The sequence below is a fragment of the Protopterus annectens genome, chromosome 2.part0, assembly GCF_019279795.1.
Source record: "Protopterus annectens isolate FY-2018-M chromosome 2.part0, PAN1.0, whole genome shotgun sequence".
Lineage (NCBI taxonomy): Eukaryota > Metazoa > Chordata > Ceratodontiformes > Protopteridae > Protopterus > Protopterus annectens.
In genome coordinates, this window is record NC_056728.1 from 307,940,191 (window position 1) to 307,960,085 (window position 19,895).

Sequence of the window (19,895 nt, forward strand, 5' to 3'; positions counted from 1 at the left end):
GGGTCAGCATACCAGCAAATCATCCATTAATGCTCTGTGAATCAGAAGAACCTGGATAATAAAGACTGATGAAGAAAATCCCCACTCTTAAATGTCAGTCTGAAGAAGTACGACTTTAATGGGCTATGAAAGCTGGCCAGTATAGAACAATGTCTAAGTCAGCATGGAATGAAGTTCTGCAGGTATGGGGTACAGTCAGTAAAATTAAATAAATAAAAATAAAGTAAATAAATATTTCAGATCACACTTATAGGACCTCCAGCAGCTATTGTGCGGTTGATCACAAGGATCACACAGAACAAAAGGAGCTTCTTCAGATAACAGGGACACCAATGTCACGCAAATGCAAGAAAACAAACACTAAGCGTTTACAGATGATGAGATAATGGAGCAAAGGCAGTGCAGGCTGCAAGGCACAGGAGTAGTATCTTGGTAATGAGAACCACCAGCAAGTAGCCTTGCTGTAGAGTTCCACACAAACTGAAAACAGTCCATCTCAGTAACAGGAAGTGGAGGTAGAGTACATTGAAGTAACTAAGGTGAGAAGAAGCCAAATCATGAACTACCACCAGGAGAGCAACTTAAGGAATAAGGTACTTGATCCTGGAAATACTCCATTGTGGAAAAAGGAAGACTTGACAACAGCTGACATCTGGACTCTAGGGGGTCAAGCCCCTGTCCAGGATCACATCTCCATTAAACACGTTGACTACAAATTCAAGAATGTTATCCCCTTAAAAATGTAAACAGGAAGCAGAGCAGTTGAGAACTCCTTCAGGGTAGCAAGCACTGCTGTAGCATCCGTTTTGGTAGTGCCGAGCGTCAACTGATTATGTACAATTAATTAGTCAATGGCTTCTAGATCATCTTCTTCTTCTTCTTCTTCTTCTTTCGGCTTTTCCCAGTTAGGGGTCGCCACAGCGGATCATCTTGTCCGCACATTGAATGGCAGTGGAGTTTTACGGTGTCGAGTTGCCAGCCCGGCGCCCAACCTTCCACGGAAGGCACACTCACACGCACACCTAGGGCCAATTTAGAGTGTCCAAACCACCTGCAGCATGTCTTTGGGATGTGGGAGGAAACCGGAGCACCCGGAGGAAACCCACGCGACCACAGGGAGGACATGCAGACTCCGCACAGAAGGCACCCCGGCCGAGGATCAAACCGGAGAACCTCTTGCTGTGAGGCGGCAATGCTAACCACTGCACCACCGTGGCCGCCCGGCTTCTAGAGCAACACTGAGAGTAAATACATTCACAACCATATCACTCTGCAGGAAAACAGAGGTAAAGCTGACAGCAAAGAAATGTTATGCTAAACCTCCCTCCCTAATTAACTCTCTCAAGGGAGGAAAACAACATGAAAACTACAGGGTCAAATGATTAAGCCTTGCAGCATTCCATGTTCCAGGGGGAATGGCGCAGATGTGCCCAGACCAGAGACACGTCAAACACAAGGAATGTTTTTAATGATCGTCTGAAGAAAATTAAAGGTTTTTTTTAGATGGGGTTGTAGTTATTAAAAATAGCACTCAGACATGATTTCTTGCTGTTAGGGGGAACAAAGGCTTCTTTCAAGGCAGAAGGAAACACCTTGCTCCTCACAGAAGATACCAAGATTCTGAAAATAACTTGTCACAACATATCAAGGCTGTTCTGAACTAGTCTGGCAGCAACTTTCTCATAAAAAGCTAGGTAACCCATTCATGCTCAACAGAGGAAACCATTCAATGAATGGCAAATGCAGGCTGGACTGCAAAGTATGTCCACCACTCAAATGAGCATTACTAATCGGTTTACTGCTGCAATTATTCTCACAGATAAGTAACTAATGTGGCAGATCTCAGCCTGGTAGACATCATAATGCTCAATTTGTTTACAGTTGTCACATCACAGGCCAATGGACTACTACTGACTTTCCGGTCTTTGTCCTTCTTTACAAAGTGTGTGCAGCTCAAGGCTTACACACTAAGTGTGCATGTGATTAAGAGCTAGTAAGGTAAAAGGTGAGGAAAGTGAGTTACTGTAACTTCTTTTTAAAATTACAGTAACTGTTAATCAAGGCATCTAGAGAGCCATGACTGTCCTCTAACAGAAACTGAGGAATACAGAAGAAAAAAAAATGAGCTACAGGCTTCTTTGCCTGTCATTAAGAACATTTGCCTATGGAAAAAACAAGCTAATATTTTTGCAGATGCAAAAAGATTAGCATGTTTCACGGCTTTCAACACTATGTCTTATTTCTCAAGCATATTTGTTTACAAAAAAAGTGTGCATAGCTTAAAAAGTACAGTTTTGTACCTACCATAAATGTAGATGTCCGATAGGTATGCATCTGCAGTCATCACATATGGGTTGTCCTGCCTCAGGCAGCCCTTCGGTCGGCCGGATTCCAAAGTCTGGGTCTGGCCTCGGCTGATGTCACACTTTCCCCAACGTCAGAGCGTCTGGGGTATAAAAGCATCAGCCGAAGCCATTTTCCTCAGTTTTTCTTGCCCCAGATGCCAGGTGCCCTCTAAGGAAGGCTAAAATTTGGAGATATGCATTGCAAAAACAAATCCAAACATGCACAGTACTATAAAAACAAATACACCATAATAGATCCCCCCAGCTAGCTATAAGAGGGGTAAGTACCCAAGACGTATACCACAGAGGGGAAGGAGGGAGGGTAAACCTGACTGCAGATGCATACCTATCGGACATCTACATTTATGGTAGGTACAAAACTGTACTATGTCCTTCAAGGATGCATCTGCAGTCATCACATATGGGTAGAATACCATAGCCAATCTGGGGGTGGAGGTACTAAGTAAAGGATGGTGTAGCTAAGATACCCTGCAGGACTGCCGTAGCAAAGCCTGCTCTGGATCTGGAGTATAAAGGTAAATTGTAATGCTTGGCAAATGTATGCACGGAGCTCCATGTAGCAGCTTCTAAAATGTCCTTGGTAGCCACCCCTCTTAGGAAGGCTGTGGTGGTGGCTGTGGCTCTCGTGGAATGAGGTCTAATGTCAGCTGGCACAGTTTTTCCATGAAAGGAGTAACAAAAACGAATGCAATTTCCTATCCATTTTGAAATTGTCTGTTTGGAAATTGCTTTTCCTTGTGCCCCAGCAGCATATGCTACAAACAGCTGGTCAGTCTTTCTGTAACTTTTAGTTCTGTCCAAGTAGTAGCGCAACTGTATGTGTATGTCCAGGGTGTGCAGAAGTTTCTCCCCTTTATTTTGTGGTTGTGGGAAGAATGTAGGCAAGTGAATAGCTTGGTTCAAAGATACCCTGGATACCACCTTTGGCATAAATGTAGGACTGGTTCTCAATGAAACTCTGTCCTGATGAAAGATAAGAAATGGCTGTACTGCCATTAGAGCTTGTAACTCAGATACTCTTCTTGCTGAGGTTATGGCCAGAAGGAAGGCAGTTTTACAAGACGGAAACTGTAGATCTGCAGATGCTGCTGGTTCAAAGGGAGGAAGTGTTAGTTTTTCCAACACGAAGTTAAGGTCCCAAGTAGGTAGAGGTGGTTTCCTTGGAGGATTGATGTTTTTGATTCCTCTTAGAAACTGTCTCAGGAGAGGATGAGAGAAGACAGGTGGATTAACATTGTATTCTGCTGAAATTGCTGAGGCATGTATCTTAATGGAAGAGTAAGACAGGCCGTTGTGGAACAATTCTGCCAAATATTCCAGTATATGTGCCATGTTCATCACTGTCACATCTAGGCCCTTTGTTGTGTTCCAAGAGTGAAATCTTTTCCATTTTGCTGAATATGCCTTCCTTGTGGAAGGCCGTCGAGCTTCCATAATAATATCCTTCACTCTCTGGGATAGCTTATCCTGAGGAGGAGTCATGGTATTTTCCAGGCAGTTAGCTGCAAGGTTTTCAGGTTGGAATGCAGAGTCTTGAAGTTGTGCTGCGTCAGTAGAAGTGGCCATAGGGGGAGAGGCCACGGTTTTGTCTGTGACATGCTCTTTAACAGTGGGTACCAGTGCTGTCTTGGCCAGTTTGGAGCTATCAGAATCACTCTGGGCTGCTCTGTCCTGATCTTCAGTAAGACCTTGGTCATTAAAGGGAGAGGCGGAAAAGCATACACTGTTAGAGCTTTCCAGCTGAAAGAGAGAGCGTCCACTTTCCATGCTTGTGGGTGGTATGTCCTTGAGCAGAATTTCTTCAGTTGATGATTGTGGGGGGAGGCGAACAGATCTATTTCCGGCCTTCCCCATGATTGTGTTATGAGTAAGAAGATGTCTGGGTGCAGCATCCATTCATGTGCATCCATGATATTTCTGCTTAAGCTGTCTGCCAGTATATTGTCTTTCCCTGGCACGAACTGGGACTGCAGCTGTATATTGACTTTCATGGAAAGTTCCCATAGATTCATTGCCAATCTGCAAAGAGGGTAGGAATGGGTGCCTCCTTGCTTGTTTATGTACCACATAACTGTGGTGTTGTCTGTCCTTATGAGTAGGTGGTCTTGATGAAGAAAAAGTTTGAAGGCCTCGATTGCTTGTATCACTGCCAGCATTTCCTTTTGGTTTATGTGCATGCGCAGCTCTCTTTGTGACCATAGCCCTTGGATACATCTGCCCTCCGTGTGTGCTCCCCAACCTTGGTCTGAAGCGTCCGTAGTGATGGTTTGGTTGGCTCTTGGCTTGCTGAAGGGCAACCCGCTGTTCGACTGGCAGGCTTGAGCCCACCACAGAAATTCCTTTTGGAGGCATGGAATGAGTGGGATCAAGGTTTCTAAGCTTTGACTGTGCTGAGTCCATAAACTCCTTAGGTACCACTGTAATTTTCTCATATGCAGCCTTGCTTGTGGGATCAGAAGAATGCAAGATGCCATGTAACCCAGGGCCTGCAGGATTTTCCTTGCAGTCAGCTGAGTTTGTTTTGTCAGATTCTTGAAGTAATCCGGTAGTTGTTTTTGTTTTTCTTCCGTGAGAAAGGCCATTTGGGTGGTTGTGTCTAGATCCACACCCAGAAAAGTTATTCTTTGGGATGGAACAAGTCTTGATTTGTGGATGTTGACTGTATATCCCAAGGCCTGCAGTAGGTGGATGGCATAATCCAAGTCCTTTAACAAAGTTTGCTTGCTGTCCGCTTGTATAAGGCAGTCGTCCAGAAATGGGTAAATTTGAATCCCCTGAAGTCTGCAGTGTGCAATTACTGATGCCAGGCATTTTGTGAATACTCTGGGCGCAGTAGATAAGCCAAAGGGCAATGCTGAGAATTGATAATGCTCTGACCCTGCAAGAAATCTGAGATGTCTTCTGCAACTTTGTCTGATAGGGACATGCAGGTATGCCTCCTTGAGGTCTAGAGTCACCAGCCAAGACCCCTTGCCCAGCATGGGAAGGAGTTGCTGTAGAGTCAGCATTTTGAATTTTGGCACAATGAGGTAAGTATTCAGTGCGGACAAGTCGAGAATAGGCCTCCATTGATTTTCTTTTCTTGGAACAAGGAATAATCTGGAGTAAAATCCTTGGCCTTGTTCTGAAAGAGGTACCTTTTCTATAGCTTTCATTTGTATTAAGTTGGAAATTTGTTTCAAAGCCTCTGCCCTCTGATTTGGTGGCAGGTCTGGCATGCCTTTCCTTTTGGCAATGTGTGGAAATGGAACCTGTATCCTTTGTCTATTATTTGCAGTGTCCATGTGTCCCTTGTAATGCTGTGCCAATTTTTTGAAAATAAAGAAAGCTTTCCGCCCAAAGGTGCTTCTAATTGAGCCCTGGTGTGAGTCAAAACAAAGTCATTGAGTCTGTCCTGGTGTAGCAGTTGTAGTTCCTGCACTACCTCTCTGGTTGGGAGGCTGCCATTGACGGCCTCTGTAGGAGCCTCTAGCTTGCCCTCTACCTCTGGCACGCCTATTCCTGCCTCTCTGAGACCTGTCTGAGTCCAGAAACACCGAAACCGCACAGAGTTCCTCCTCTTTGATGACTTCATCAGCAGGAGCCCGTCCACCAGTTCCGTCCTCACAGATTGCGCCTGAAGCCTCGCACGCCACTACGGGCATCCCTTTGCCTCGCCGGGTTGTTGTTCAAGCTCAGGTACATGCCGATAACAATGCCACCATGGATTTACCACCTCCTTTGGATACTGCTTCTGGTTACAAGACCAATGATGTTCGGAGGAAACAGCTATCGATGGATCCTTTCATCGTATCGACAGAGGATGAAGTTTTTGGTTTGGGCGATGGTTTGCCTTCTTTTCCACTCCCTTACAAACCAAACGAAAGGAGGACTTGGTCACCACAAGGGAGAGCGGCGAAAAGGAAAAGTACAGAGGAGACTTTTCAGAATATGAAAAAGGTACCAAGACCCAAAACCTAGTTGTTAATATCTCTAAACACATTTTGAGTAGTAATGAGCTTTCAGTTTTAAATAAAGGGTTGGGTTTTATACCCTCTGGCTGTAGTGACATAACTGACATTATTGTTGACATTAAGCTTTTTACAAGGAACTTGGGTCTAAAGTTAATGTTTGGTCAAGACGTTAGTGGTAACAATGTTGTTCACAGGCCTTTTAAGAAACCATCCACTTTTACGCCTCCACAACATCCTTTGTTGGAGGCTTTTGAACAGGCCTGTGAATCTGATCTGTTTGATCTTTATAATGACAAACAAGCTAAGCCTAATTTCCATAATATGACTTTTGATGAGAGATCAGCCTTAGCTGATTTGAGGTGTAATGATAAAATAGTGATCAGACAAGCGGACAAAGGTGGAGCCATTGTTATCTTAGATAAATCTGATTACTCTGACAAAATGGAGCGTATGTTGGCCGATAGGGAGACATATCTTCCCATTTACAATTGTAATTTGAATGACCTAATCAGAAGAGTACATGCTTGTTTATATGACTTATTGTTAACTAATGTTATTGACAATGATTTATATCTATATTTGTTGGTTGACAAACCTTTAGTTCCCTCATTTAGGGGTCTCCCCAAAATCCATAAAGATGCAATGAACCCTTCTTTAAGACCCATTGTATCTAGTCGTGGATGGCTAACTGAACCCCTGTCCATCTACCTTGACAAGCTGCTTAAACCTGTTGTTTTAGATGTGGAACATGTTCTAAGAGATACACCTCATTTTTTAGAGAATTTAGCTACCTACAGTAAGTCTTCTCTCTTCAACATTCACAATTTGCTAGTTACACTTGACGTGAAGTCTTTGTTTACGTCAATACCTAATGATGTTGGCATGGATTACATCAGGACATTATTAATTCGGAAAAAAATACCAAACAGCACAATCATTAAGTGCATGTCACTTCTTGAGATTGTTCTTGAGAACAATGTTCTCTGTTATGATGACAAATATTTTTTACAAACGAAAGGTGTCGCGATGGGCACCCCTTGTGCCAACGCCTATGCCAACTTGGTGTTGGCACAATGGGAAGATATATATGTCTTCAATACAGGCCTTGACCACACAAAACATCTTGGATATTACAACAGGTTTGTAGATGATGTTTTTTTACTTTGGGATGGTACCATTGATCAATTGCTAGCCTTTGTGAATTATTTGAATGAGACAACAGATTTTCTCTGTTTTGAGTGCTCTTATTCGATCGATGCGATTGAGTTTTTGGATGTTAGGATAATGAGGGGATCCATTGGTTTTGATACTGAGCTGTTTAGGAAACCCTGTTGGAGGAACAGTCTGTTGCACTGGAACAGTATGCATCCCAGGCATGTGCACCAGAATATAGTCAGAAATCAAACAATCAGGGTTTCTAAGTTGACATCTCAAAACAGTGCTTATGGCCATCATAAATCACTATTAGCTAGGCATTTTACGTCCAGAGGTTATGATCAGACACAGGTACTTGCTGACATTGCTATGGGTGACCTTTGTAGGGAAGATACAGGAGCACCTTTGATCAACAGGTCGTATCCCCATAAACGCATCAATACGACCAGTAGTACATCCTTTGTGAACAGGATTGTTATTCCGTTCACCAATAGGAACCATCATATTTTGGATGTCATTAACAAAAATTGGAGACTTCTGATGGTGGATGAAAGGATTAAGAGCTTAGTTGATGAGAGACCTCGAGTAGCCTATAGGAACATGTTGTCTCTCAATAGATTACTCTGTTATGACAGGGGCCACCAGAATAGTAGAGCTTCAAGAAGAATAGGCACATTTACTTGTAATTCTTGCAATCAATGCAAATACATATCCAGTTCTGATTGTTTTATACATCCTATAACACAACGTTCCTATAATTTTAAACACTATGCAGATTGTAGATCTACCAACTTAGTTTACATTGCCGTATGTCAGACTTGCAGCGTTTTTTACGTTGGTATGACAACAAGAACTTTACGGGAACGCATTAGGGAACATCTCTATGCTATTGGCAAGGGCAATACCACCAATGCCCTAGCTAAGCATGTAATAGACCAAGGATGTTCCCATAGCTTCAGGTTTCAGGTCTTGGAATTGGTTTTCACAAACAGCAGATTGGGTAATGTTAGAAACCTTACTGAAGAGAGGGAAGCTAAATGGATACTCAAACTGCAAGCTCACAGGTTTGGGTTAAATGATAGAATAGCACTTAAGCCATTTTTAGCTAATAGACCTCTTAGACATTAGTTCATATTGTATTATGTTATTTATTGGATGCTATCTTGTTTTTTATCTGTTTTTTACCTGTTATATTTTTTATGATTTTTTTGATTATTTGTGTTCTGATTTGCTGATTTGAATGGGATGTGACATCACTATGTGTATTTAAGGGGAGGTTTCTTGATTGTTTTTATGTCTGATGAAGCGTTTGTTATAACGCGAAAGCGCTAACTTCTATCCTGCAGCTGAATTGTTTTTTTGTTTTATAATAAACGTGGTTTCTACTATTCGGAGGAAATATATTTTTCTTATGTTTTGCAGTACATGGTGCACCTTCTTGTTTTTCCATTTGAGTCCGGAAAGGACCAATTCTTAGTAGGCCAATTTCTGCTGAATCTCGGTGGTTGGACTTGCAGAAAGTCTTTGACTGTTTGCACAGATTTTGCCTTTTCTTCAAATTACTTTAAGACCTCTTGAGCCGTGGAACCAAATAATTTTTGCTTTTCCATAGGAGCATCCAAAAGCTTAGCTTTAACATGGTCTGGCAGAGATTGTTCCTTCAGCCAGGCATGCCTACGTATGACTGCACCTGTCATAGCTGACCTACATGAAGCTTCCAATGCATCATAACCACACTGCAAGAAATGGTTACTAACCTGCTGGGAGTTATGTACCAGATCCTGAAGGGAATTGCGATCAAGGGGTTCAGAAGAAGACAGTTTCTTATGCAATTCATCTAACAAATACTTTTGGTACTGTATCATATGAAATTGACAATTTAATGCCCTCATGGAAAGAGTTGCAGAAGTATACACTTTCTTACCCCATCTCTCTAAAGCTCTGGACTCCCTTTCAGAGTGTAGAGGGTTTCTAGCAGTGGCAGCTGCAACCCCTTTTGGGCCCTGGGAAATAGTTTCTGGATCAGCAGAGTAGGCCTTGTACAGGTGTAGATGTGAGTCCGGGACCCTGTAGTACCTATCAGGTTTGGCAGGAGCCGGAGGGAGAGAGTCAGGGGCTGTACTAGCATCAGAGTACACATCATCAATAACATTCAAAACAGGAGGTATAGCTAAAGGCCTATGCGGAGGTAAATGTAAAAAGGTCCTTAATCTCTTTCTAGAATCAGAGAATTCCTGACCCTGCCACTGAAAATGTTCTCTCATAGAGTGTAATGTCTCTCCAAAGGAAAACTCTTCAGGAGGGGAGGCCGAGGGAATAGATTCTTCAGCATCAGAATCCTCGTAGGCCGAATAAGCCTCCTCCTGGTGGTCTGACAGAGTAGAGCCATCAGTGGACTCATCTGATGAGTGGGGGTCAGAGGGCTCAACCCTGGGCCTTTTGTCTGGAGGTGGTTGAGAGCCCCTGTCCGGATGAGGTTGAGAACCTCTAATTAAGGAGATAAGATCCTCTGCCAAGCTAAGAATCTGTGAGTCAGTAGAAGGTCTCTGAGAGGTAACCTTGGGAGGCAAAGCTTTAGTAAGTTTAGCAGCTTTAGCCCTAGAGAAAGCCTTAATGGACATGGATGCAGGAGGTCTGGCTGCACCACGTGCGGGAGTAGACTTGTCTAAAGGAATGGTGTCGGAAGGTTCCTGGACACCAGTTTCAGAAGGTAATTCAATAACCGACTCGGCCGGGGCCTCCGGGGCCGAGGTAGTCGGTTGTGCAGTTTCGGTAATCGGAAGTACCAAGGACTCTGTTTCAGCCGAGACAGAGACACTAGCGGTAGGCCTGACCGTGTTTTCAGCTGAAACCGCGGCCCGCGTGTGTCGGTCCTTGTCCTTCCGTTTCTTAACTAAATGCGAAGACGGAGTCTCCGACGGCATCTTGTAAGCAAAACTAGCCCCAAAGAATTCCTCTGCAAACTCCGACCGACGTCTAAGAGTTCGTCGGTTGAAGGAAGCACAGGCTGAACAGGCCGAGACGTCGTGGTCTGGGCCTAGGCAGGGGAGGCAGTAAGAGTGGAAATCCTTATGAGGTATTTGTTTCCCACAAGTTAAACAATTATTAACTTTATCTGACATCGGCTGAGGCAAGAAAGAGTCCCCAATGGGGTACTTAGCTTTTTCGAAGTCTTCGGTAGCTGAATCACAGGAGCTGGCCGACCGGCACTTGCGAACTGCTTCTGCTTCGGGCACCACGCGGCAAGAAAGACTGAGGAAAATTGCGTCGGCTGATGCTTTTATACCCCAGACGCTCTGACGTCGGGGAAAGTGCGACATCAGCCGAGGCCAGACCCAGACTTTGGAATCCGGCCGACCGAAGGGCTGCCTGAGGCAGGACAACCCATATGTGATGACTGCAGATGCATCCTTGAAGGACATCAAGGCCATTAATCTAGACATCTACCCTTGTGAAAAAGGAAATTATCATCTTAGCTCAGCATATAATTGGTTCACTTTTACATTCCAGCCCCAACCCAGCAGCTCTCAAAACAGCAACATTATATTAACTTAAATTTGCTTCCACCAGCACTAGTAGACCTTTTAGTACCAACACTGGTAGTTTTTAGTAGAATGAAAAGAGGTTGCTTTTTTAAAAAAGGATAATCAGTAGGGCATACAAAATATTACATGATAGCTATAGGAATCGATCAGAGGAGGTTAGAAAGGATTGGGAGGAGAGAATGGATAAGCAATTCACACAAGAACAATGGGAAGATATACGCTTGACTCTCAGATATACAACTAAGTCTAGAAGATTTAAGATTTTTGTTTGAAAGTGTTTGCATAGGTATTTTTAGGGTCTATATTATAACCTAGAATGATTAAAAGAGTGAATGCTCTTTAATTGACCCCTGAAAATCGAAAGCACTAAATCCCAAACACAAAGAACAGCGATTGTCACTGCTCTGCAAAAATAAATAAATAAATAAAACGGGGGGGCTGTGCCCCCCACACTCCCCTACTTAAATATACCAACTCCAAGACTGCACCATAGTGGAGGAAATGGCAAAGTCCCGAAAATGGCCCAGTGATTTTTTTTCTGTGGGGGAAAAAAGTCACCGTTCCATGTATTGAGATTTAGTGCTTTCGATTTTAAGGGGTCAATTAAAGATTAATCATTAATTAATCATTTGAGGTTATAATATAGACCTGTATTTTTACACCCAAACTACACTCCAAAGATTTTTTCCTCAGGTAGACTGCAAATGTTGGAGGTATGATGGGAAAGAGAGGTAACTGGGAACATATGCTTTGAGATAGTAATTAGTTGGCAGACTTTAAAAATTCCCTGCAGACTACTCTGTCAGAAATATTGGGTGAGCAAACCGATGCAACTAAAGAAATGTTTTTTGAGCTGTGATACAGAATCGGAGTTACATAGACACAGTAAGACCTTTTGGAGTTTAACTCTAGTGCAAAAAAGCAATTACTAGAAAATGGAAATCAAAGTTTAAACCAACTGTGCTAGAAGTAGTGAATATAGTAACAGAGATAAAAGAACTGGAAGCCAGGTCTTTAGAAAAGGGTAGGCACAAATTACAGAGAAAAATGGGAAGTATGAGAACGAGACTTGCAGAATAAGGTTTTGGAGGAGGAGTGAGGTTTAAGGGAAGGCAGGTATTGAATGAGCTATGTAATGTTTAACTCACTGACTGTATAGAAGATTACATGTGATGTATAATGTTTACAATATGTCAATATGGTTTGCTTTCATTTACATAAATGTATGATTGTCCATGTCAAAAGTGATAATTCAATAAAGAAGCTTCCTGATAAAAAAAAAAAAAAAAAAAAAACTTGCTTCTGCTCAGCCCTTCTCTCTTTTTCACTGTAAAATCTACAGTTCTTTATCTTTTTAATACATACAGCAGTCACTGAAAAGACTACCTCACACACATTTAAACTATCTCTGACTGCACATATACAAAACTGTTTTAGAATATAACATGAATTGTATTCATGATATGTTTTATACAAGTACTAATAAGAATAAAAATTGTTTCACTTACAGTTACTTCCCCCTTTTACTGTCCTTCTAAACATTAAAGATGTAATGTGGGATATATGCTTTACAGTCCATAAACGTTTAACAAAGCCAGCAGAAGTTCAGTCTTCTCTCACCATTTTCATATTTCACAAATATGATTGATGCTTTATAATCTCACATTTATTCACTCATTCAGATTTACTAGTCTTCATAATCATCGCCATCTCCAAGCACTAAACTCTTGTTCGAGTTTAAGGCACTCCTGATTGTCCCTGACAGTTACTATGCTTTCTCTGTTTCTCAAACATTTTCCTTTAGAACACTGGAAAACATTTCACTGGCAAAGTGCGTCTTCATCAGAAGAATGAAATGTAAGAGTCCCTTTCTGCATCAACAAATGTCTGATCCTTCAAGAAAAACACTCTGGATATAGCAGCTTGAATCTCCCACCTACCTCTTGATTTTCCCCGATTGCTGGGATAAATTTGCTTCTCTGACTGGCATACAGCGAGTAATTTTTTTTTTTTTTTTTTAACAAAACACTCTGCCATCTCCAAATCCATCTCCAATTTTTAACATTTTTACCTTTTGCCACAATTTTTTGTCAGGAACAACTCTCTGCTGGTATGATTGCATTTTTACTAATAGGTCTTGGCTGCTTTCTCTTGGCCAGGTTTGGAGCATACACTCAATGAGCCCTTTTAATTAACAAATCCTGCTGTGGAACACCAGTACAATTGCTTAATTGTGTTTTCATAAAATTAAGATAATCTTGAGATTCATGGCTAGGGTAAGCTTAAAAAGGTGCCTAACACACATCTATGAATGTATGTGTCTTCCAGTTTCTCTGGTACAGTAGAAAATCTCAAGTTTTCTCTGTGTGCTTTGCCTTCTAACTCTACTATTTTTTGAAACAACCTTTCTTGAGAAGCCTCATACTAGCCAGATTTTTCTTCAGTATAACCTGATTTTTGCAGTTTCATCAGTTCAACTGAAGAACTAGTTAAAGCTTCTTCTATTTTTCCTAGCCTTTTGTCATTTATTATATTCCTTCAATGTTTCATTTATTTTAATCACCTCTAAGTACATTTATTTTTTCCTCTAAATTACTGGAAGCCATCTATTGCATTAAAGCCAATGCAGAACATCTGCCAAACTCTTCTCTGACAGTGTTTACGCTTCACCTTTTGTGGCTGATTTTCTTTCAGGTTCTCCAAATTTCTTCTTTGCAGGCATCCAGGCCATGTACTTGATAGCCAATTACTGAATTTTACACAAAATGTTTCCATAGCACTCCTCCTCAGTTTCATTTTTCACATTGGGAGAACTGAAATTAAGTTTTGGTCAGTGTGCAGACATCTTTGAAGTCTGAAATTTAAATTATTTTACCCTGATCTTGTTAAGTGTTTTTGCTCGGAAAGGACAATGACCTTCATATCTCTGGAAGTAGCTCCCCCAAAACTCAAGTTCCAGTAGATTAAGATCATGGAAAGGAGGTTCAGGTTGTGGGAGAGAAAGACCATACTGAAGGAAGTTCCAAGCACTTTCCTCGTTTCACATGATAACAAAAAATGGTAACTGTGGACGCTTGTGGTCAGTCAGTGCAGCCTGGGCACAGTATCCAATTATGGCTGAACTGATAAAATCACCACTGGGTAATTTACAGCAATGCACCACCTTGTTAGAGAATTTAAATTTATGAATGACTAGGCTTTTCATGTAGACTAGCGTGACATGTGAAAAAATATTTGATATGAAACTGTTACGGTTTGGAATAGCTAAAACTGAAGTCATGACAGATTCTGACCAGCAGCGTTTCAAAATGAATCCTGAAGACAGGTAAATGACACAGGCATTAAGACCACGGTGTGTGACTGACATGCTTTGAACCTTTGATTTATTTAATAATGATAAAACTGTGTGTGGTTAAAGTAGTAGTAGTCTGTGAAAGTAATGGATAACTGTGCATCTGTGCATTCTCCAAAATTCAAATGAGCTGTTTTTTTCTGGACCAGGGTAAGGTGAAAACGGGCAACAGACATTTCTGACACACGTAATTAAGAACAGTGTCTCTGAGGCTGATCTTTAAAGGGCACACACTTTTAGTGATGGTGGAATAAGCACTTTACGTTTACTTAAAGAAAGGGTGTGGAGCATGCCTCTTTTCAGTTGTACCTCGTTATGCGGAACATGCCTCATTTTGACTCTTCCATGTTCCTTCCTTACAGTTACACATTAAAAGGGTCTATCACCACATTCAGTGTTAGCACAAACACAGTGGAACACAAACATGATGTAATACCTTTTACTGGGCCAACACAGGTTTTGCAACTACTTGAGATGTCAAGCTGGTATGAGCCCTTCGTCAAGAGTTAAGTTACTGATGTTAATTACTGTGTTTAAATATCCACTTGTGTCTAGAAAGGGAAGTACATTATTTCCAACTGTTAAAAAAGAAATCTTGAAAAATGTTAACATGGAAAACATGCGGCTTATGATATACCTCAGAGACAGATATGTGTGTGTGCGCGAGTGTGTGTGAGAGAGGTATTACATCACTTCTGTGTTTTCTGCTAGTAGACCAATGCTGAATTTCTTTAATTTTTTTTCTTACATTCACTGGTAAGAATGGTTTTAACTGATATCCATGGTGAGTAGTAATGAATCATATTAATTCATCAAAAGAATGTTTAAGCATAATTAACACAATTTAACCACCGTATTGGCTTCCTTGTTGAAACTGTTAGCAAGTGTTCCACATTTTGCCCATTTGCTCCACATTATGAGAGGTAGTGTTCCACATTTTGGAGAAAAAAGGCTGAGAGCTATGGCAATTAGTATTTTGTGCAATTCTGGGTTATCAACAAAGACAAAATGTCAGAGTGGTTGCACAACGGTGAGGACTCCATCTTTACATGCCAGTGTTTGTATTTAATATACCCAAGTCATAACCAAAAAGCCTCAGTAAACCATCTCACTTAACTGGTTAACAAATTGCAAATAATTAAAAAATAAATAGAACAAGCAATATCTGATACTAGCTCATCAGAAAATTCTTTTAGCTAGATAAAGGAGGTAACCACTGTCATGGCCCTCACTTGAGTTAGGTCACTAAGTTAATACTTTCATAGGTTCATATTTACCAGGCATGTGGTCTTGGCGACTACAAGGAGAAGCACAGTCCAATTTCCTAATTGCCCTGTAGCACTGTCTGGTTAAAGACTTCATCAGAGGTAAACAGAAGCTGGAGGAATCAAACCCTGTAACTTCTGTAAAAAGAAGGAATTTGAAATTACTTTCAGGAGATTTATGCAGAATGGCGGGGGGGATTCTAGCAGAACTTTCCCAGCTCAATGGTACAGCAGGGGTTACTTTTAAACAAGTGCTGGTATTTTAGTTAAAATAATTTACAAGGTAAAAGAGAGAACGGTAAGAATTTGAACCTCTGCAGAGGGATCTAGTGAAAGAACACATGATGACAGAATAAAAAAAATTAAAAGGGAGATCTTAAAACGAGACCGACTTCAGTTAAGAATGTGCTAAAACAACTCTACAGCTTAGATATTTTGAAAACTACCCTGCAAGTTAGAAATATTTTGCAGCAATGTTAAGGTGGCAGAAAGCAGAATGGGCTATAAACAGTTAAAAGGTATGGAAAGAAGTGAAACAGATCACAAACTAGTGGGAATACTAGTCAGGTTTAGGAAATTTTATTACCAGTTAATAAAGGAGGGACTAGCGGTTGAGGAAAGTGAACAAATGAGGCAATATCTAGGCAGGGTGGAACTTGCAGTATTTATGAAACAGCAAGCAAAACACTGGTGGAAAAATACTTCAGGATGAGAAAGGATTTATACTGATGGAGACTACAAAAGGTAAGGCACTGGTAAGCATGATCTTTGGGTATGTTTGAAAGTGGGACAGAATTTTTTGTTATACATTTTGAAATATTAGTTAACTACATACTATACTGAAGACAGGTGGGATACCCATTAATAGGAAACAAGCATTTAAATAGCTGTTAATACTGAAGTCAGAGAAGGGCAAAAGTTTGCCAAGTTCATACAGGCTAATACTAATGCAAAATTAAAATGATAATTTTCTTCCATTTTTCAATTAAGGGGCTAAAGTGAGCTTTGCCAAACTTAATCGAGATCAGACAGGACTTTTGACAGGAAGAAGTACTTTTGATCATCTAATTAATATTATCTTTAATTCACTACCTGTCTTGCTGTTACTCTGTGTCTCTGCTCTACCAAAAGGTTATTCTCCACTGCATATTTGTAAATACTTTAGCTTAGTTCACATACAACAGCATTTTACTTTGTTTACTACAGCAAGTGATGTCAACATTATAAATTTTGTGTTCAGCATGTTCTATGCATATGCAGTAATCATGTTTCATCATTTCTTATTCCCTACTATATGCACTCTTCTCTTGTACTTTGCAACACAGGCTAAATGTGCAATTGGTCACATTTGATCATTGCTATGTCTTGGCAAACATATAAATAAACAAATGATGCAGACAGGTTAAAGAAGAAATCAGTGGGGTTGAATTTAAATGCAGAAAAAAGCATAGCCTTCCCAGATCATGTCTGCTGGGAACACTTGCATGCAGCATGAGAAAGTGTGGTATTTCTGTTTAGATTTAAAGGCAAAGTTGGTATCTTGGCTTTCTGTGGATTTGATAAGCAGGGAAACAAGGCAAAGTTGTCCAGTTTCCCCACTGATGTTTGCAATCTATCTGGAACATCTGGCAAAGCACTGAAGACAGTCTCAGCTAATAGGATATCAGCTGAAGCAGGAAAGCCACAAATTAGCTTTGTAAGAAGATGCTTTGTTAATCTAACTAATTAGCCCTGATGGGAGTATATGTAAAATCTCTTAGAAACTGGCAGGTTCCACAAGATTTCATTGTATAAAGCAAAGTAAGTGACTAAGATAAAATATGACTATCATAGAACAGTACAAGGTAAGTACCCATATCTATGGGAGTTGAACACATCTGACGTTCAGCTGGGTAACACCTTCAGAGTCAGTATCCAGTACAACTGAACAGCGGCTGATGAAAGATGGTAGATTATTTTCAAAACATGAAACTGACTACAGTGTATTTTGGCAAATAATACATGCTATTTGATAGTTTGTGGTACTATTATCAGTATATGCACAACATGGTCTTCCTGTTTTTTTGATGGATAAATATTTAGTTACAGTGCATAATCTGGCAATATATTTTCTATGGGGGTATAAATCATCTTTTTCCCAGAATATTTTGAGGTCTCCCACAGTTTGGGGGGGTGTTAGAGCCTAATTTGGGGAATATGGTTGTGCAGTCCAGTTGAAGATTGTACATAATTCATTAGCACATTCCTATCAGGCTGGATGAAAGCCAATGCTAATGAATGAATTTGGAATGCAACTGGGGCTTCCAAATGGTTAGAGAGTCTGTGAACATGGAAAGAAGAGGCCATCTGTTCCTGTTGGGGCTGGACACGATGAAGGTTTTCAAGTGGGCTATGAAAAGCAAGAAATGGGTAAAGAAGATATTACTACTAAAATTACAGATTTACAATAGAGAAGCAGCTGGTCAGGAACAAATGGAGAAATAATAAGAACAAAGGATAGAAGGAGGGGTACCTCTCACAGCAGAACAGATAACAGACAGGTACAATGGGAAATAGAAATCCAAGTCAATTTAAGATGCATTAAAGCAGTGCAAAGTTAAAAATGGACTATAATGAGAAACTCCTTTGTGAGAGAACTGGATAACAGAGATAAGGTAAGAGAAAACCCTCAGTTGAAGGGCATTGTCAGCAGCATGTGCAAAATTCTGATGCGTGGATACAGTAATGGAGAGTATGGGAAAAAGGGTATTAAAATTAGTATGCTAATGTAACTGTTGCAGAAAAAAATGCTGATTCCTTGGTATGATACCAAGTCAAGACGTTTTAGGTTTTTTGGAGTGGCAATGTCTGTCCAAATGTTTCTATACACTATCAAAATCACTAAAAAAATATGTAGGGATAATTGCAAATTGTTGAAGGTGGGGGGCTGGGCTACTTGAAGCATATTTTTGGGACTGACCTAAGCTGAATACTTTTAAATAGTTGCTACAGGGGATACTCAAGATTTGGAAGGAAAAGCTGGAACTAACACCAGCTGTATTTTTTGATCTTAGTGGAACCAGGGCTGCGGAAAGTCCCATTACACAAAGCATTATTTGTTTCATTATACCATGACCCCCCCAAAATGTGCACGCTGATTGGCCAGCGTGCACATTGTAAATCGAGTTATACTAATAGAAAAAGGTCCGTCGGACTTTTTCCATTAGTATAACTCTACTTTCTAACACTGTTAAATGGGTTTAACATAGCGAGACAGCTTTAAAATAAGCAACGGACATCTCTGTTGCTTATTTTAAAACTGTCTCGCTATGTTAAACCCATTTAACATAGCTTAAAAAAAAAAGCAACGGAGATCTTGCTTTCTCCGTTGCTTTTGCCACAGCTCTGATGTACCGCGCAGGCGCCAGTACATCAGAACTGCGGATGCCAGACATCTGTGGAAGGGCAGTAAACAGGCATTATACTATGCCATTATTTAAGAAAAGTAATAGTTTATTTTCTTAAATAATGTCATGAGTATAATAACAATAACCCACTTGGGGGTAGGGTAATGCTGTTTGGTTAGGTTTTTTGGCTTTTGGGACCAAACCAGCATTACCCACACCCAGGCGTGGGTTATTGCTATAATAATGTTATCTGGTAAAAAAGCAATTACATAAAAATGGAAAACAAAGCAAATTGTTACAGGTGATAATGCATTAAACAATGATTGAAATTTATAATTTAGAGATAAATGTGTGTGTAAGGGGGGGGGGAGAAGTGCAATGATTAGACAAACCGGTATCTTTGGTTTTACAGCTGGAAGAACTAGAACAGCATAGGAGAGATTTTACTCTCGGATAGTAATGAATATGTACAGGGAAGTGTACAGTATTAATTATAGTAGTTTTAACAAGCTTTCTTACTGATGCAGTACTCTGACATCCCGTGCATGGTTAACAAATGTACATTTACTTTAATCAGGACTTTGCTATTGATTTCTTGCTTGTATTTTAATGTCTGGTTAAGACTTACTAATGCTTATTTAAAAAAGCAACGGCTGATGACATAACACCAAGTTGATGAGCGAACTCTTGAAAGAATGTACTTACACAACCAGGACGACAGTCTTGAAGGGAAACCCACGGTTTGTTTGCTGCAGCTCCTAGTAGTAAACTATGCAAGCTGCATCTAGACGTATAACGGCAGTAACCTCACCCCTGATCCTTCCCTTCCTAGGGCACTGAATGAGACAGACTCCAGATGGAATAATGGAAGCC

The 19,895-nt window shown here is 40.7% G+C and overlaps 1 protein-coding gene across 1 annotated transcript in view; it reads right to left on the minus strand.

Annotated features, from left to right (window-relative positions):
• ALDH7A1 (aldehyde dehydrogenase 7 family member A1) overlaps positions 1-19,895 on the minus strand; it is a 760,748-nt gene that overhangs the window by 61,925 nt on the left and 678,928 nt on the right. The gene's annotated exons all lie outside the window — the stretch shown is intronic.